The sequence below is a fragment of the Bidens hawaiensis genome, unplaced genomic scaffold, assembly GCF_021521415.1.
Source record: "Bidens hawaiensis isolate Kalapana, Puna unplaced genomic scaffold, B.hawaiensis_p1.1 tig00419376_1, whole genome shotgun sequence".
Taxonomy (NCBI): Eukaryota; Viridiplantae; Streptophyta; class Magnoliopsida; order Asterales; family Asteraceae; genus Bidens; species Bidens hawaiensis.
The window spans coordinates 1,286,433-1,296,562 of NW_027504840.1; the positions used below are offsets into that span (position 1 = coordinate 1,286,433).

General features: G+C 36.5%; 1 pseudogene across 1 annotated transcript; it reads right to left on the minus strand.

Moving 5' to 3' along the window:
- Window positions 1–5,984: 5,984 nt before the first annotated feature.
- LOC143608468 (putative protein S-acyltransferase 7) lies at window positions 5,985–9,620 on the minus strand (annotated as a pseudogene). Its single transcript, XR_013149263.1, has 4 exons — window positions 9,333–9,620; window positions 8,664–8,969; window positions 8,349–8,582; window positions 5,985–6,742 (listed from the first exon to the last, which is right to left on the minus strand). The product of XR_013149263.1 is annotated as a putative protein S-acyltransferase 7 (transcript).
- Between the last annotated feature and the right edge of the window lie 510 nt (window positions 9,621–10,130).

The window sequence follows — 10,130 nt, forward strand, 5'->3', positions numbered from 1 at the left end:
AAGAATTAGGTGTGACAATGATGGCGAATTCATATCTAATCACATGCAACAATTTTATGTTGAGCAAGGTATTATTATAGAAATAACTTGTCCACATACCCCACAGCAAAATGGGGTTGTGGAGTGAAAGCATAGGCATCTCTTAGAGATTGCTAGAACTTTGCGATTTGAAGCATATCTTCCTACCACCTTTTGGGGGGAATGCGTGTTAACGGCCGCATATATAATAAATCGTTTACCCTCCAAGACTATAGATAACAAAACCCCATATGAAATTTTATTGGGTAAGGTGCCCAAATATGATCACATGCGTGTTTTTGGTTGTTTGGCTTACTATAGAAACACTTAAACGAATGGGGACAAATTTGAACCAAGAGGAAAAACGGGCGTTTTCTTGGGATATCCCCATGGGAAAAGAGGCTATAAAATTTATGATATTGAACAAAAGAAAATGGTGGTGACTAGAGATGTAAGATTTGCAGAAAATACTTTTCCTTTTTCTTGTGTTGAACCAAAGGTTCTGAATCAGGAACCTGAAATTTTTGAGTACACAAACCCCATTACTCAATGTTATGATTGCCAAAATAATTGTCATGAGTACGACAGTATAGAGACAGGGGGAGTGAGTGCACCACTCAATGAAGCAAAAGAGAATGATGACTTTGATTTAAACCACACTACCATTGACACCTCATATGAGAATGTTGAAGAAACAAACCAAAACAATGACGTACGCATGAAAATATGGGAATGGAAGGTGATCAAAATGAATCTAGCCTAAATGACCCCTCAAGTGAGGAAGCCTCTACTGTTCGAATTGAGCACGAGGAAGGAAGACACAAAAGGCAAATAACTATACCAAGGCATTTTAATGATTATCAAGTGCATCTCCCCCCTTCGATAAACCAAACGCAACCCGACTCCGATCAAGAATTCTCCACGGTACATCCTCTTTCTCACTATGTTTCATATAAGAATTTTTCTAACACACATAAATCCTTTTTGTCTGCCATCAAAATTCATGATGAGCCGAAAATTTTTTATCAAGCATCGCAAGATGAAAGGTGGAAAGAGGCCATGAAGAAAGAGATTCAAGATCTCGAAGAAAACAAGATGTGGACCCTTGAGAACTTGCTAGAGGGAAAGAAGGCGATAGATTCAAAATGGGTGTACAAAGTTAAATTTAAACCGAATGGGGATGTAGAAAGATACAAGGCAAGGCTTGTAGCGAAAGGTTACACACAATTGGAAGGTGTGGATTACCATGACACCTTTTCACCGGTGGAAAAGTTGGTGACCGTGAGGACACTCTTAGCTGTCGCTGTTAAACAAGGATGGTAAATCCAACAACTCGACAATAATAATGCGTTTCTACACGGCGAGTTGGAAGAGGATGTCATTATGAAGATACCGCAAGGTTTTTCTAGAAAAGACGAAACACGGGTTTGCAAGCTCAGGAAGTCTATCTATGGTTTGAAGCAAGCGTCTCGGAATTGGTATCACAGATTTACCAATTCACTTATTTCACTTGGATACAAACAATCAAGGGCTGATCATTCTTTGTTCCTTTACAAAGACGCAACTACCTTTGTGGCCGCTCTTATATACGTTGACGATGTGATTATCGTAGGCAATAACGAGAAACGAATACAGCAAACAAAGACGCAACTACCTTTGTTTGCTAGAAAAGATGAAACACGGGTTTGCAAGCTCAGGGAGTCTATCTATGGTTTGAAGCAAGCGTCTCGGAATTGGTATCACAAATTTAACAATTCACTTATTTCACTTGGATACAAACAATCAAGGGCTGATCATTCTTTGTTCCTTTAAAAAGGCGCAACTACCTTTGTGGCCGCTCTTATATACGTTGACGATGTGATTATCGTAGGCAATAACGAGAAACGAATACAGCAAACAAAGGATCATCTTGACAAAGGATTGAGCATAAAAGATCTTGGTCCATTAATTGAAATATTTTTTGGGTATTGAGGTGGCTAAAACTTCAAAAGGCTTGGTGCTTAGCCAACAAAAGTATACCCTGGACATCCTCGAAGATAGCGGGCTACAAGGATGTCAGCCTAGTTCCTTTCCCATGGAAACACACTTAAAACTTGATAAATGTGAAGAAGAAGAAGAAAAGGTCGACGTGCATCAGTACCGACGTCTTGTGGGTCGGTTGCTTTATTTGCAGGCTACACGACCGGATATCACATACTCGGTAAACATCCTCAGTCAATTTGTAGCAGATTCAAGGAAAACTCACATGGATGCCGCAACTCGAGTCTTACGTTATTTGAAAACTACTATTGGGCAAGGAACTCTTTTGCCCAAGGAAGGAGGGGTAAAACTTGTTGCCTATAGTGATTCTGATTGGCTCGGGTGTCCGTTCAGTAGTCGCTCTAGAACGGGATATTTGCTTATGTTGGGTGGGGCTCCAATCTCTTGGAAGTCCAAGAAACAGTCCGTCGTATATCGCTCTTCCGCTGAAGCTGAGTACCGTGCCATGGGCCTTTGTGTGAGTGAGATTTTATGGGTCCGTTGGTTACTCAAAGAATTGGATTTTACTCAAGGCTGTCCTACACCGCTATAACCAAGCCGCAAGACACATAGCTAACAATCTCGTCTTTCACGAACGAACAAAACACGTGGAGATGGATTGCTACTTTGTTCGTGAACGAGTCGAAGAAAACTTGATCACTCCCATGCCGATCAATTCAAAGTAGCAGATCGCCGACCTACTGACAAAGCCGCTTGGTTCGCCTTCTCTACGGATGCTACTAGACAAGTTGGGCATTCGAAACTTGCATGCGCCAACTTGAGGGGGAGTATTGGAAATAGCATATATTCGATATTATTATCATATCTTGGTCTATTTTTAGTTTGCTTGTTTTAAGGAAGAATTGATATTGTTTCCTTTCTCTTCTTAGGCCTATATACGTATCCATCTTTCATTAATAAAAATATGAACTTTTTGTACCAATTTCTTTATTATGTAATTAACAAAATCTTAAAAATGAATCAAAATCAAACCTTTTGTTTTGTTGTTAGGGTTTGTGACGGGTCGGATTAGAGAATCCGGTTAGTAAAATAAATCTAATCACAACAAACAATGAACATGGGTTGGTGGCTATTAGGCTTTGTGTATTAGCTAGAGGCGACGAGATGAAGATGATGTCGTAGGGCTTTTAGAAACCAGTGATGCCTCATATAACCCGTTTTGAGAGATTCGGGTTCACAAACCTATGGATACCCACGAAGTTAAAGGAATAAATGAGAAGCCTTTATTTAGAAATCAAACAATATGGTTGTTCTAAAGAATTGGGGGAGCAATCTAAGAGCGACACGTATGATTTTATTGTAGACAATTATATAGATAGTTACAATTAAAACAAAGTTACAACTGAAACAAAGTTGTTGGTAGTGTACTATGTCTTAGTCACTAGTTTTCAATCTAAAGGTCCCTAATTCGATTCATGGATGTTACATTGGCTATTTTTAATTAATATTCCCAATTTTAATTGCCAACCGGTTCTTTTTCACAACTTGGACCGGCACTTGCCGATTCCTGGTTGAACCGGTCGGACCAGCCGGTCCGGTTTTAGAAACAATGATTTTTCATATGAAAGTCAATTCAAGAGTAAAAAAATGTTAGGAACAAAACTTTAGGAAGTCAAAATACGAAAGACTTTTTTTTTTATGAAGTTGATGAAAATGAGAAAGGACCAAATAGTAACTGGATTTACATGTTAAAGAGTGAAAAAAATAAAATCTTGACTCATTTTCAACACTGCATCTCTATCCACTGTAGCTGCTTCTTTGCTTGAATGAATTTGTGAAACAAGTGTTTAGAGAGAGATTTTCCTATCTTATTGATTAATAACGTCAACATACATATAATGATCACCGAATTATCACAATAAGTTATTTACTAGCATATCTCAAAAACACAGTGTCATTCCCATTTTGATGGTGATGGTAAGGTGTGAAATAGGGAGTCTTGGTTTCAAACCCTAAAGTGTGTACATATTTAGTCATTTAAAAAAAAGTTACCAGCGTGTCTCAAATGGCTAAAGTAAAGTCAAAATAAACAAGAGATGATTAGGTGCTCCCAAGTAAGATAGTTATCGTTATTTAACTTGACCGCATTAAAGCTTGTGATATTTTTAAGTGATGAGGATCGTTGTGGATCTTTGCATCTACAATACTATCCAAACATTCTAATATCAAACACATTGTTGTTTTATTTTTTCCCAACAAATTGGATAGTATTGTAGTGTGGATGCAAAAGACCTTCAAACGATCGTTAACACTCAAAAATATCATAGGCTTTATTAAGGGCAACTTTATAGAAATGTAAACAAGTTTTAGTTTTGTTTCAATTACGTCACTTAAACGTTTTTTTTCCTGATTAAGTCACTCAAGTTTCATCTAACGTGCTAATTATAGTTTTTTCTTTACTTGTTTGATAGGTCACCATGCTGACATGACAAGTTTTCAAGGACCAAAATATTCTTATTATTTAAAAATTAAAATCCAAATTAATACTAATGAATACAGGCACAAAAAAAAATAAACAAAACCTGAATGAGTTAAATATATCATCAGGCTCACTATTTTCAATTAAACAAGGATATGTGGAGTGGAGGGCTGCAAAATGGGAGGGATTTTCGACATGTGGTGTCACGTCAATATATGAACGATTTTAATTTTCGGGAAGTATTGATTTTGTCGCCCCATTTTTTATTTTTTGTTATTATTTTCAACCCACAAGCCGGCAACAAATTTATATCCTCCCCACACCCCACTTACCGCTCGAATATCGCCGGGGGGGGGGGGGGAGATGTGTTGTCGCTCTTTGTTGCCCAAAAACCGTCCAAATTTGTCGCCCATTACGCATAGATTAATAAAAGTCTATCCCCGACGCTCCCTTAAAATTTTCTTTGTTAATATTATAGATACCATCCCATAAAGTATTGCAATCGCCCCCGTTAAATTTTTGAAACTGACCCGCATGAAATTTAGAAACCGAGTCTTAAGAAAAATAAATTAGAAATTTATAAATTTTATAACTTATATAATTACCAATATCCAAATATTAAACCATTGTCATTATGACTTAGATCCAAATTGGTTTAAACCTTAGTAGCTCAATAACCATAAGGTTAGTCCCTTAGCTTTTAGACGTTAGCCCATGATTTTAAAGGTGTAAACCTTATTTAAAAAAAAAAAGTTAGCTGCATTTGCAGAGAAAAAGATCTATTTTTAACACATTAGAAGATACATGAGTGATTTAATCAGGACAAAAGAAAAATATTTGAGTGACCTAATTGAAATAAAAGTAGAATTTCCTTACATCTCTATAAAGTTTTTCCTCTCAAGATATAAATATAGGGTTTGAATCAAATACAAATGAAATTAACGTGCTAATTGTAAGAATCAATTAAAGTAATTATATGATTGCATCATAGAGGAATTACATAATTACTCTATGATGCAATCACATAATTACTCTACTTGTATATATAATTACTCTACTTGATTCTCACATTTAACATGTTAATTTTATTTGTAGTTAACTTCCCCCTATAAATATATACTATCTTATTGGTCTAGCAGTTTCAACATACATTATATTATCACCAAATGATTAAAATAAGCTAGTTCTGAAATGACAAGTAAAATAATTAAGGTTAATGAAGATGGAGCATCATCATCTACTACTACCGGCCTTAGTCACGACCATCACGTCACCTAAACAAATTTGTGACACAATTGGATACTTTTTTTCCAAATGACCGATTTCAGTATGTCTATTTTAGAGTCCATTTTGACCTTAACCAAAGTGATTTTTTTTTCTCAAACGATCGTTTTGACCTAATACTCAACCAACACGCACGGTTTGCCATTCTTGTATTTAAGATTAAACAAAAGAAATAAAGTATATTGTGCTTTTTTTGAACAGAGGCCAAGAAATTATTGTTTTTCATAACATGCAATCAATTCAGAGCAAATAATGTACAAACTACAAGGGCAACAAGACAGCATACTTTCAATAAACTTGCAAAATAACATAAGAGAACAACATTAGATGATCTGTGTCTTCAGATTTTGCATAAACGACCAACTAATTTTACAAATGATCCGGCAATGAAGGAAAAAGGAAAACCACACGACACATAATCAACCCAAACATCAATCACCAACTCCTATATCTACCACAGCCTGTTAAGATAGTCTATCACAACCTGAGTTCTGCAGGCCGTGAGCTTGCACCACCGCTAGTACTACCACCACCGACTCTTGAAGCTAAAGCTAGAACTTCAGGTGACATCTCCCAGCTCCCACTTTTCCTGCCCCAGCTAGAGCGCCTTGCGTGTAATATATTAGCACGGTCACCTTCATCCACTGCTGTTCTTATTTCAGGTGACATTTCACCTATTCCAACTTCTTTCATGTTCAGACCTTCATTGTCACTCAGCTGGTGGTCTAACCTTGCCCCACCGTCACCCCAAACAGCCTTTCTTCCCATTTCAATTTCCTCCCCCGCCTTTCCCATGTTTGGACTCACGAAACCACCAACTGACCGCCCTCCAATCCCTGCTTCTTTTGGGACATATGCCCTAAATTTGTTTTTTGATGCAGGGATTGCAGTGCAAAATATCTCTCCAAAGTTCTGTAGGACTCCTTTGTTGTAAGGATTTGCTCGACTGTCGTACCTATATCGGAAGTTCTCATATGTAGTCTGCAAAATAGGCAACAGGTCAAACGGGCTGGGCTAACCCCATATACTAGGCCTGTAAACGAACCGAATGTTCGGTGGACTGTTCGTGAACCGTTCGGAGGGAAGTTCGTTTATTTAATAAACGAACGAACATGAACAAAAAATTTGTGTTCGTTTAATTCATGTATTAATAGAAAATAATTTATGAACACATGTTCCACTCGTTTATTAATGTCCATGAACGTTCGTTTATTTATGTATTAATAGAAAATAATTAAATATTATTTGTCTATCTGGATTCTGGATGAGTCATCTACTTAAAGGTTTTATATTTTTTAATTTGTGTTCATTTAAGTTTTTTCATTTATGTTCGTTTATGTTTGTTTGTGTTCATTTACGTTTTTTATATATGTTCATTTATGTTCGTTTATCTTTGTTCAGTTATGTTCGTATAGATTTTAAACAAACAAACATAAACGAACACATGTGCTCATTTTTTAAATAAATGAGCATGAACATAAATATTTTTTCGATTAAGTGTTCGTGTTCATTTAAAGTTAAATGAACGAACACGAACATGCCTTTGTTCGTGTTCCTTCGATTCATTTACAGGGCGTCATCATTCACATTGATGTAGGAATGGCAATGGGTCGGGTTTGGGTCGGGTTTAGGTATTCCCAAACCCATACCCGGTTATTAAAGTCCATCCCAAACCCGTCCCAAACCCGTCGGGTTTTAATCGGGTAATTACCCATCGGGTTTCGGGTTTCCTATCAGGTTTTGATAAAATACCCGTCGGGTATATCCGGCTCAAACCCGCTGGGTTTTGACAAAATATAACTAATCGATTACAAAGATGGTTACCATAAAGACAAATTATTTCAAATAATTAACATAAACAAGTTTCGACAAATAATATATTTGGAATATGGTATATATATATAATATAATAAGCTATATCGGGTATATAATCGGGTAAATGGGTTTATGTTATCGGGTAATCGGGTCGGGTAATCGGGTATATTAGAAATCCCAAACCCGTCCCAAACCCGCGAAAAATTTTAAAACAAATCCCAAACCCGTCCCAAACCCTAATGGGTCGGGTATTACCCGTCCCATTTATGTCGGGTTTCGGGTTTTCTCATCGGGTTCGGGTTTCATTGCCATCCCTACATTGATGAATACATCGGTCTCAATCTCTAGGCTCTACAGATTTTATTTGTGTTCGTTTGTGTTCGTGAACACCTTTTTTCCTTAACAATCGGACATGAACAAGGCCTTGTTTGTGTTTGTTCGGATCGTTTACAGCCCTACCAAATACTCTGTCCAATATTTTTAAATAACGTCATTATAAATAACACATTATTCCAAAGGGTTTCATAAGATGTGTTAGGAGGTGTTTTGACTTTTAAATTAAAAAATACAGTGACTTTTGACCCATTTGAGTGATCTATTTTTAAGCTAACTTTTTTTTTTCTTTTACCAGTAACAGAAAATGTAATCCAAAATTAACCCAAGTAAATAAATGAAAAGGCCACCTTTGTGTTAATATGTGACGATCAAAGACGAATATCATTAACTTTCAAATTTATTATCAGGTAAGAAAATAAGAAAAATGAGAAATTACCTGATTTGTACTAATGAGGTATAAATGGAAGGCAGTAAGGCCACCCACAAACCAAACTGATATGAAGGTGTAGACAATTAACACAATGGATGCAGGAGTTTTAAGCATTGCTTTCCATAATGTTATGTCCTCCGAATCCATAATCATTTTTATGTATATCCAGCAGAAACTAAAAACGTATATACAAAGTAGAGTCGTGGAGAACACAAACATGAAGAAGAATCGATAATTTCTCTGCAACCACATAAACCAGTTATCAATAGTTAGAAACTTTTTTTATGAAATTTTGAAAATTTAATACAATGTAGATCTTACCAGGCCTATACACTGGCCAACCCAAGGGCAATGATGATCGAATCGTTCAACACAATTGTTGCAGATAGAACAGTGTGAGCAACGGGGAGGTCTATAAAGCATGCATGTATCACAATATTTGATTTTTAAGGTAATGCCATTAACTTCAACTTCCTTAATGCGAGGTAGCCGTAATTGTGGGGTTTGGGCACTACCTTCATTATTACCATCAACCCCTTCTGGCTCTGGAGGATGTGCATTACGTGGAATGATGCCTGGGTCCCGCCCGGAGGTCAAAAGTAGAAGTACTAAACCTGTGATATTCAACTCCAACACTCAATATTCACTTTCAGAAAAAAAAAAAACAACGGTTGATTAAGGGTATTTGGGTAAGGTTATTGCATTATAAAAAACCCTAACTTTATGCTTAAGCTTATTTTGCTTTTCCTTCTCAAATAAGTTGTTCACAAAAGCCCCATCCAAACACTCAAAAGAGCTTAATAGCTTTATCATAATTATGCAATAAGCTATTACAAAATAAGCCAGCCCAAACAGCTCCTAAATTCATATCACACATAATTTAACTCAATAGAAACAACAGATAAGATTACATAACTGAATTGATAGCAACAAGCAAAGTAAAGCTGCAGGAAAGTGTCAAAAGTAAGAGATGAGAGGAGAGGAAGTTACATGAATTGTGAATAGAACAGCGAGAGCCATAACCCAGTGGTGTTGAAAATGATTGATGAGTTTTGTAGCAACGGAAAGACAAAAAACAGAGACAGGAGCCACGACAAGGAATATGGTGAGCAGGAGGGATCGTACAACACGAGCCTACCCTCAAGGAAGAATATCTGCAATGATTGATTATAGCTAGGTGACAGTAAATAAAAGAAGAATACTTACATTGCTGCCTGGTAAATCCTCAAGGTGTTTGCGTTTGTGGATCCAGACGAATGGAGGAGGGACCACGTACATCTTCTCAAATCAAATTAGATAAGAAAGATAGATCCATCTTATTCACTCACTCACTGTAAATCTAAATTAATGATACAACAAACCATAATAAAAAAGTAGTAGACAAGAGAATAATAATAATAAACAGAGTAAGATTACGGCCGATGAAGAAGAAGAGATTGATTGGCCGACAGACAAACAATAACAACAATGAGAGTGAAGAAGAAAAGCAGCAAAAGGAAAAAGGAGAAGGAGTGAGTGAGAGAGTATACACACACACCTTTACAGGATACTTAGTGGCCACGTCATAATAATATGTTTTCTCAACCTAGTCAAACGGAATGAATTTATTTCATGTTCATCCAATACAAAATTCCAGAAATATTAGTATTCATCTTTCAAAAATAATGAATGTTCACCAATCCATAGAAAAATAAATATTAAGGAGAGGTGTTACCTGAAGCCCTTGGCTCGATATGGTCGAATTTGGACAGATATTTAATCGTCACTATGGTTCATCTAGACATATGC